The sequence below is a fragment of the Pelodiscus sinensis genome, chromosome 4 (assembly GCF_049634645.1).
Source record: "Pelodiscus sinensis isolate JC-2024 chromosome 4, ASM4963464v1, whole genome shotgun sequence".
In the NCBI taxonomy this organism is placed as follows: Eukaryota; Metazoa; Chordata; order Testudines; family Trionychidae; genus Pelodiscus; species Pelodiscus sinensis.
In genome coordinates this window covers 98,268,935-98,279,109 of record NC_134714.1, presented here as the reverse complement: position 1 = coordinate 98,279,109, position 10,175 = coordinate 98,268,935, and the positions used below count along the sequence as shown (strand labels likewise).

The following is a 10,175-nucleotide window of genomic DNA, read 5'->3' as shown; positions in this document are numbered from 1 at the left end:
CACCAGCTCATGCTCCCCACCCCCCTTTGCTTCCTCTCTCTGATAGAGACAGTGGGGGAGGGTGAAGCAACTAGTTGTGTTCCTACTTGACTATCCAACAAGCATTTGCTTATTGGGTAGTCAACTAGTTGCTTACATTCCTAGTTGCCCCTCTCAATCTTCTTTGTTTCCAAACTAAACAAACCCACTTCTCTCAGTCTTCCCTAGTAGGTCATAAAGGTTTTCTATACCTTTAATTTTTGTTACTCTTCTCTGGACCATCTGTACTTTCTCCACATCTTTCTTGAAATGTGTCCAGAACTGGACACAGCACTCCAGCTGAGGCCTACTCAGTGCAGAGTAGAGCAGAATTACTTCTTGTATCTTTTCCACAACACTCCTGTTAATGCATCCCAGAATCATGTTTCTTTTTTTTTTGCTATGTCACACTGTTGACCACAAGCTACAAATGAGTCCACTATGACACATAGATCTCTTTCTGAAGTACTCCTGCCTAGACACATTCTGTATGTGTGAAATTGATTTTTCCTTCCTGAAGGGAGTACTTGGCATTTGTCCTTATTAAACTTCATTCCATTTACCTCTGGCCACTCCTCAAGTTTGTCCAGATCATTTTGAACTTATCTTCCAAAGCACTTGAAACCTTTCCCAGCTTGGTATCATCTGCAAACTTCATAAGTATATTCTTTATGCCATTATCTAAATTGCTGATGAAGGTATTGAACAGAATCGGTCCCCAAACCCTTGGTGATTCCCACTTGTTATGCCTTTCCACCATAACTGTGCACCATTAATAACTGCTGAGAACTGTTAGCTAGCCAGTTATGCACCCACCAAAAACAACGTAACTGAATACATGGGTTTTAAGCAAATGATAAGAATAAAATGTTTAAGTGTAAGTGTGAAATCCTGGTCCCAATGAAATCAAGGGATGTTTGGGCTCACTTCCATACAGATAACATTTCATTCCATAATTCTTCCAAATAATAGCAGGCAAAGCATACTTTTTCTGAAGCTCAGCTACCTATGTTCACCCATTCACTGTCTGTTTCCTGCATATGTTGTGATACGTGGTAACTATTTCAATTAAAACCCATCCTGGCTGAGATGATTTAGTGGGGGTTGGTCCTGCTTTTAGGGCTGCCATTTCTAAATATCTAATTTTTCTTTCTGGATTATCTTGAATTTTTCCTTTAACAAAATGAAAAGGAACAGCACTGAATATTTTTTTCAAACACAAGGGGAATAAAACCAGTGTGCACCAGGATTTGGCTAGTTTACAAAGTGTTCAAGACAGCTAAGTGATATTTTTGTTGTGGCCCCACAAACAGCTCCCGCTCAGAAATGGTGCTTTCCTTAGGGCACATTTTATTTTTTCCATTTCTGCCTAACGATTTTACACACAGAGCCCTGAAACCCAAGGGGGGGGGGGAGGATGTACAAGCGACCACAGCCCCGGACACCGGCCTTAGGGGCAGGCCGGGTTACGGCTGCGTAGGCCTCAGCCCAGACTCGTGCGCAGCTCGCTGAGGCGAGGCCGCGAGCACCAGACGGTTGGAATTGGCGGGAAAGAGGCGGCGCCGTGGCTGCTCAGCGGCGCGTGCGGGTAAACAAGTGACGCCGCCCCGGCCCTTCGCCTCCCTTTCTGCCCGATCGCCCTCCTCTTCTCTGGCTCCCTCGTGCTGCGCCGCGCTGGGGCGGGGCGTTTCTCTTCAGGTCGCAGAGCCAGCGCCCTGCTTATTACAGTCTGGCTGAGGGGGGCGCCAAACGCGGAGCCTGCGGGCGGGGGCGGGATTCCGCTCGGTGAGTTCGTGTTGCCGAGCTTCCTGCGAGCTCGTTCCCTGCGTGACGGGCTGTCTGTCTGTACGACCGAGCCCGGCCCCAGCTCTCCCAGGGTGGCGTTGCGGGTAGGATCAACGGGCTGGGCTCTCCAACGGCGGTGCCGCCCAACCAGGCAGGCTTTGGAGTCCTGTTTGCAGGCAGCGAGTCTGCGCAGTGAAGGAGCCCGATGCTTTATTGACCGAGCTCTCTAGCTGCTCACTGGCGAGCGCGAGCAGTACAGATCCCCCACCTCTCCGTGAGTCTTGTGCAACCCTCCCCCTTGCACCAGCGCCACGAAACGGCTCCTAGCACGTCAACTGGGGGCTTCAGCTCTGGTCAAATCTCGAGACATTTATAAAACCCTCCACCGCCAAGGATTGTGAGCCTGCGTCTGACAGGTTAGATCTAGTCCTGCCTCTCCAGTATTCCCACTCAGGTAACGCAATAGGGATTTGAGTTTGCCAGGGTTACTATTCTTAAGGAGCTTCAGAGAACAACTTAAAGCCAACATTTCCGGGTCTCTGTGCCATTTGTGAGTGGATGTATGCACAGAAAGTTTGGAATATTGAAATTGCTAACACGTGGTAATAGCCTCTTAGCATAGACCTAAAACAATTGAGCCAAAACCAGCTAAAAATATGTGACAGTCTGTTCATGCCTTTGTTTCCTGTTCTTGTGATTTATGTAAAGATAGGTCTCCTAGATCCTGTCAAAATGAAAGACTTTCTCTTCTTCCCTTCTTTTCCTGTTCCTCATTCTTTTACCTCTTCCTTCACTTAAGCTTTTGACTACTACTATAATAATTTCTTTGCCAGATATTAGCTTATACTGTCCAGCCTAGAGGAAACATGTTGCTATTAGCATTTCTGATTCTAGTACAGTGGCAGAGAGATTGAGCACCTTTTTTTGCTTTGGCTTTTAATTTCCACAGTGATATGAAAAAGACCACATTAATAATTAACTCAGCTGGGATAATATCCATGGAGTACTATAGTTTATGGTAATGTGGGATAGGAAATCTACCCTACTGCATCAATCAGTAGATGCTGTACAATGTTGCCTTGTAACATGACTAAGGATGTTAAATTTAGATTAACTAATCGAATAGTCGATGGAATTTCCATAAACTATTCAATTAGTAGATAAGAGCGCCTCCGCGTTTGAACTGCCAGGCCCCTGCTACAGTTCAAAAGCAGAAACCCCGTCCTCCCTGCAGCTCCTGCGCTTTTGAAAGCAGACGCCCAGCAGAACAGGCATGAGCTGAGACTGCTTCAGCCCCTGCTTGTGCCGTTTCCTGCTGTGCTTCTATCTCTCCTGTGCCCACAGATGGTGCTGGGGGAAACAGGCTTGGGGGGGAGAGGGAGTGACTATTGTTAGCTTCTGCTTCTGCTTATCGGATAGTCTACTAGTCGCTTACATCCGTAAACATGACAATGGATTCCAACAAAATAAAGCTATTGTTGACACACAAATAATACAAGCACACATATGACATGTTTACTAAGAGGATCACAATTTCTTATAAAGTGAAACATCTTGGTTTTTGTCCTTTTTATATGGTCTCTTTGTGTTGAGAGCTAAAATGTAAAAATATTCTAATTTAAAAAGTGTTTAAATATATTCATATTGAGAATTGGTTTAAGGTTTCACGGTTTATTGACTTTCTTACACCTCTTTTGTGCTTTTTCTTAATCCTTAATTAATGGATGTTGCATAATATTATACTGGTAGGATGATATTTTTTAGAAAATTTCAAATTACCAGTACTATAAAGCCCTGGGAGATCGCAGCTGCAGAGTCTGTAGTAACTAATAGTAGGGGCAAATTTAGGCTTTCTTTCCATAGTGATATTGGCATATACGTAGTTCGTTCTGCACCATATCATAATTTGTATTAGAGGATAAAATACAATAATGCTTCAATAATGAATGATGTGTCATCTGATTAATAAGACTAAGGATACATGTTAAAAGATGTATCTAAAATTCTATACACAAATCAAGTTTTTAACACCTTCAGCGGTTTGTAACTACCTGTTCACTACTGTTTGAACATTTCTTACTAGTGGGCACAATTACATTGTGTTAACATTCTATTACTAGAGGGCAGGGCTACTCCACACGCAGCCTGCCGACCAGCCCTTAATGCAGTTTGGGTTTATGCGAGGCTCAATGTGCACCTGGTGAGTGGGATCCTTTGAACACACTCCAGGAGGTGTCTTCCAGGCGAGGTGAACATGGAAAGATGCAAGAAGCCTGGTGGCTGGAACAGACAGGTACAGGGTGTTGGTGTTTCTAGCCCACAGGGAGGAGGTGCCAGAAGCGCCAGGGCACTGTAGGAAGTGCTTTGTATTCATGTCCTCAGTGTGAAAGAAGCTATTTGCATATATGTTTGCATGTATATGTAATCACATGTAAGTTGCGGCCCTCGGCATGTGCTGAGAGTATCATTGTGGCCCCAGGGGCTTCCAAAGTTGAGTAGTCCTGCTTTAGGGTTTAAGAATATCAACCAAAATTATTCACTTGGAGAAAAAAAAAACAAATTGAAAGAGCCAGACGAATACCCAGAAACCATCTATTTCAAGACAGACCTAAGAGAACCAACAATAGAACACCACTTGTCACCACCTATAGCCCCCAACTTAAACCTGTCCAATACATTATCAATAAACTACAACCTATACTGGAACAGAATACTACACTGGGAGAGGCTCTGGGAGACAGACCCATAGTCTCCTAGGGTATGTCTACACTGCATCCCTAGTTCGAACTAGGGATGCAAATGGAGACAATCGAAGTAGTTAATGAAGCGGGGATTTAAATATCCCGCGCTCCATTAACATGATCTCGCCGGCGCGCTAGTTCGAATCACAGCTGAGGAGTAACATTAGTTCGGACTAAGGGCGTTAGTCCGAACTAACGCGTCCCGGCGCGCACTTCCTGGTTCGAATCAGCTGTGATTCGAACTAGCGCGCCGGCGAGATCATGTTAATGGAGCGCGGGATATTTAAATCCCCTCTTCATTAACTACTTCGATTGTCTCCATTTGCATCCCTAGTTCGAACTAGGGATGCAGTGTAGACATACCCCCATAGACAACCATCTAACCTCAGGATGATTCTTACCAACAACCACAGGACATACCACACTAATACCAACCCTGGAACTTTCCCTTGCAACAAACCCCGTTGCCAGCTTTGTTCACATATTTACTCTGCTGATACCATTATTGGACCTAACCAATTCAGTTATAAAACGAGAACACATATTCCTGCTCATCCAGAAATATAATTTATGCCATCAGTGTCTGTCTGCTATGTACATTGGATAAACTTCTCAGACACTTCGCCAAAGAATCAATGCACACAAAACAGATATCAGACAGTGTCACAAAGAAAAAACAGTTTCTTGCCATTTCAACCAGAGAGGGCATTGTCTCAACAACTTGACTACCTGCATCCTGCTTCAAAGGCATTTTAACACAAGACTTCAAAGAGAAACCTCTGAACTATCATTCATAGTTAAAATTTGACACTTTACGACTGGGTCTTAACAAAGATGCTAATTACCTCACCCATTACAAAGATAGCGTCCCCAATTATCACCTCTAATACCATTAGCTCACAGACATTAACCTTCCCCCCCTCATCCTCCCTCTGTTCTGAAATTTGATTTGTTCTTTTTATATGTATTCACTTTTTTTGATTGTACCTCTTTGGTATATATGGTCATGCCAATTTTCTTCCGCAATTTGATCTGAGGAAGTGGGTCTGGCCCACAAAAGCTCATCACCTAATAAACCATCTTGTTAGTCTTCAAAGTGCTACATAGTCCTGTCTTTTGTTTCAACCAAAATCTAGTTTGCATTCCTTCCTCTTCCTGTCACTCAGGGTGTGTATACACAGCACAGTTATTTTGAAATAACAGCCGTTATTTTGTAATAACAATGCGAGCATCTACACAGTTTTGAAATAATCTACATTGTTTCAAAATAATTTTGAAATAATAGATGGCTCATTCCAAAATCTGTAAACCTCATTCCACTGTGAGGAATAACACTTATTTCAAAATAGCCATTTTGAAATAGGGTGTGTGTGGACACATCAGCTGGAGTTATTTCGAAATAGGGGCTTCTAGGAAATCCCACAGGTACCCTGCTGGCCATTCTGGCCACACTCATCAGGACTCTCTAGACCCTGTTTCCCTGTAGCCATTAAAGCTGCAGCAACAGGGGAAAAAACTTGTGGCAGGAAGCTGGCCGTCATGCCCTTCAGCCATGCTGCCGCTGCCACTACCATTCCAAACGCCATCATGAGTGACCCTTGTGCCCCCCAAGAGCCCTCCTCTACTCCGAGGGAGCAGTCTGAGGGCTCCCAGGAGCCTGCCAGGTGCCACAAGAGGTGTGCACCATCCTGGGCTGGGGTGGAGATCCTGTTTCTCATAGAGATTTGAAGCGAAGAGGAAAACCTCCAGGATCTCTGCACCAAATGGCGCAATGCCCATATCTACAGCCGCATGGCCAATAGCCCTTCGTCACCTGTCTGGGGGGCAGAGCTGGTCATGGGGAGGAGAAGGATCCCGACGTGGCCAGCACCATCACCTCAATGACACTTGAGCTGGTACCCCATGGCCTGCATGTGTCCCAGGTATCCTCTGAGGCCGGGGAAGGATCATCAGGTGAGTGATCTTAGGCAGATGACACAGATAGGGTGGATGTGGCGGGCAGTGAAGGGCTGGGGCGTGTTCCTTGTTCAGCTTTCTTGTCCTGGGAATTGCGCCGCAGTCTGTTTATGTGGATGCACTTGCAGTACCAGTCTGGGCCGTGCAGCCCCAGGAGGCTGCACCACAGCACCCTGGGACTCTTGCTCATAGGATTTGGGGAGGCCAGCCACACTTTTGACACCCGGGTGGGACCACCACTAGAAGGAGGCTGGGGACACATGCACGCACGCGCACACACACACCAGCATGCCTGTATGCTTTAGGCAGCGCCTGTGCCCTCACACGACAAGGCACACACATGCGCCATGCCATGCCCCTGGAGAAGTGGGTCACCATCGCTATGTGGAAGCTAACCAGGCCGGGCAGCTACTAATCTATTGGCAATCAGTTTAGCATGGGGAAGTTGCCCATACGGCCCTCGTCATGAAGGTATGGCGCTCTTGGGCTACCGTCCGGAGGGAAGAGGGGGCGTGAAGTGCTGGAATGTGGAACCATAGGAAATGGAGCATTGGGGGTGGTGTTAGAGGGGAAGCTCCCTTCCCCAGCAGATTTTTCAGTCCTTCCCTCACACAGCCCTGCCAGGGGGTAGGCTACATAGGGGGTGGCTCTGGGTGTGAACAGGGTGGGCTTGGGGACCCCCAAGGGATCTGGCAACTCAGCGATTCTCTGTTTGTTTGTCCGTCTATCTCCTTCTACTGGTGGTGTGAGGGCAGGGGCAAGCCAGGCACACAGCTCCAGAAAGGTTTCCTTCCTCATGTGGAAATTCTGGTCATCCCACCACTTCATAATGATCTGGTCCCACCAGTTGAAACTGGTGTCCAGCTGCTAGAAGTGGCAGTGTATGGTGGAGTGCAACTGGAAAAGCTGAGCTCTCAGACATGGTGTGGGTCTCCTGATTCAGCTGAGGGTTTCATTCCTGCAGGGCTAGAAGGCCAGTCTACAGAAACTGCAGCATGACAGATGGGGCCATTGCATTCCCAGAGGGAGCTCTGGCTCTATGGCTGGCAAGCTGAGGTGTCTTCAAGGAGAACCACAGCAGTCAGAGAAAAGGCTTTGCTTTCCCTCAGAGAGGTAGGCAAGCAGGAGAAGAACCTGAGAAACGGCTGTTTAAGCATGAGTCTCAGATACTTCTGGGAGCTGCTGCCTGAGGCTAACTGCATGCCCTGCCTGAAGTGGTTCTGGGTGGCCTTAAATATGAGTTAGCGTCGAATCAGTGTGGATACTCTATTTTGAAATAGTCAAGAGCTATTTCAATGTGCTTTTTGTGTATTAGATGTGCTATTTTGAAATAAGCTATTTTGGAAAAAAAAAATTGGTGTAGATGTACCAGTAGAATAGCTCTTTCACAATGCTAATTTGAGTCAGAATTTATGAGCAGGGGCTTGGACTTGATGACCTCCTAAGGTCTCTTCCAACCCTATGATTCTTCTTCGAGTGGTCCCCATGGGTGCTCCACTCAGGGTGTCGGGTCCCGACCCGGCGCTGCTAGTCGGAGATTTCCAGAGCCGTAGCCAGGCCGGACTGCGCATGCCTGAGAGCAGCGCGCGGCATTTGCGCCTTTGCAACGTCTCGTGGTCCGGCCCCCCCTCGTCAGTTCCTCTCAACCGCCTGTGGTTGCTGGCGGAGTGCCGTTTATCTCCTCAGAGAAAAGCTGTTCTTAAAAAAAAAAAAAAAAAAAAAGAGAGAGAAATTTATTATAGACAGTTTGAATTCTAGTACCTATAGTTAGTTAGTTAGTAGTTCAAGCCTGAGGAAGGACAAATTTCGGATACGGACGATCGCCCGCAGACTGTATCTCCAGAAGATATTTCGTCATCCTCCCCAGACGATGCTGTGTTTGTGGGAGATTCTTCTCCTCCTGATGACACAAAGGAATTTCAAGATCTTTTTAGGAGAGTGGCCCAGTCTCAGGACGTCCAGCTATCAGATGTCCAGACGAAACAATTCAAACTCTGGAGAAATTTACATCCAAAACAACAATTTAAGGTCGCTCTCCCTATTGATGAAGCAATCCTCCAGTCAGCAACAGAAATTTGGCATACCCCGGCTTCGACAGCTCCAACCTTGAAACCGGCAGAGAAACGTTATTTTGTGTCATCTAAAGACTCAGAATTCCTCTTTAGCCACCCTCAGCCAAACTCCTTGGTCGTTGATGCAGCTCTCCAAAGCGCTAAGAACCCACAGCTGAAAAATGTAGGGGCAGATAAGGAGGCAAAAAAAATGGATATATTTGGCTGCAAAGTATACTCATTGGCCACATTGCTCCTTCGCATAGTGAATTATGCAGCCCTATTGGCGAACCATAGTTTCGATAATATCGCGAAGCTTACAGAGCTGGCCCAAAGCTCATCGGACGCCGATAAAGAGCTGTTACAGACGATCCTCAAGGAAGGCTATGCTTGTTCAAAAGCTAATCTCCAGATAGCTATGGATATGGCGGACACAGCGGCTCGAGGAGTAGCAACAGCAGTGTCTATGAGACGCTCGTCCTGGCTTGACACAGCGGCAGTACCCAAGGAGCTACACTCCAAGGTTGAGGACCTTCCTTTTGACAGGGTAAAATTATTTGCAGAGAAGACAGATGAGGTCCTTCATACTGGCAAAGATTCAAGAACAACACTCTGTACGCTGGGAATGTATGTACCACCATTCCGCCATCATCGGAGACCGGTGGCCTCTGCGGTTCTATCCACGGTAGAAAATAACTGACCCGGAGCGCATTCTGGGTTACTGCTTTGTAGTCACCTTGACTGGAGCACCCACGGGGACCACTCGAAGAAGAAGAAGAGGTTACTCACCATGTGTAGTGACGATGGTTCTTCGAGATGTGTCCCCGTGGGTGCTCCACGTCCCACCCTCCTTTCCGCTCCGGGTCTTTCTGCTTTATCTTTCAGAGACCGAGCGGTGAGAGGAACTGATGAGGGAGGGCCGGACCGTGAGACGTTGCAAAGGCGCGAACGCCGCGCGCTGCTCTCAGGCATGTGCAGTCCGGCCCGGCTATGGCTCTGGAAATCTCCGACTAGCGGCACCGGGTCGGGACCCAACACCTTGAGTGGAGCACCCACAGGGACACATCTCGAAGAACCATCGTTACTACACAAGGTGAGTAACCTCTTCTTCTTTGGTGGCAAAGATCCTCCCTTAGTATCTGAGAACTGTTAGCATGTTCATTGGAGTTCATCTCTCACCCTTCTTTAGTGATTAGGTGTGAATTGATCTCAAGTCAATGGAAGCCGTGAGGTGATCAGGACTTTTGAAAATTAGCTATTTATTCAGATGCCTAAATATGCATATAGAAGCCCAATATTAGGAATCAATTTCTGAAAACCTTGAGTGTGTTGTTTGTTTCTGTGTTTTGAGATAACTGTTTTCAAAATTCAAAAAAACTCTTCCTAATTTCAATTTACTAATTATTTGTCATGTTTATATTCCTTTTTCTTGGCCTAAATTGGGCCAGATCTGCATTTTTAATAATACCTGTTGTGGCTAGAAAAAACTCTTGAATTTGTCATACTGTTTTCTGCCCTTGTCTTTCTGCTTCATTTATTTTCCTAAGATATACTCTGATATTTATGTCACATTCATGCTGAATCTAAGGATTTTAATTATCTAATTTTTACATTCATCATAGAA

General features: G+C 46.3%; 1 protein-coding gene across 1 annotated transcript in view; it reads left to right on the top strand.

Annotated features, from left to right (window-relative positions):
* The first annotated feature begins 1,268 nt into the window (after positions 1 to 1,268).
* Positions 1,269 to 10,175, top strand: part of CCDC73 (coiled-coil domain containing 73) — a 227,144-nt gene continuing 218,237 nt past the window's right edge. Inside the window, exon 1 of the mRNA XM_075928786.1 lies at positions 1,269 to 2,219. The gene's annotated coding sequence lies outside the window, so the exon portion shown is untranslated. The remainder of the gene's footprint in view (positions 2,220 to 10,175) is intronic.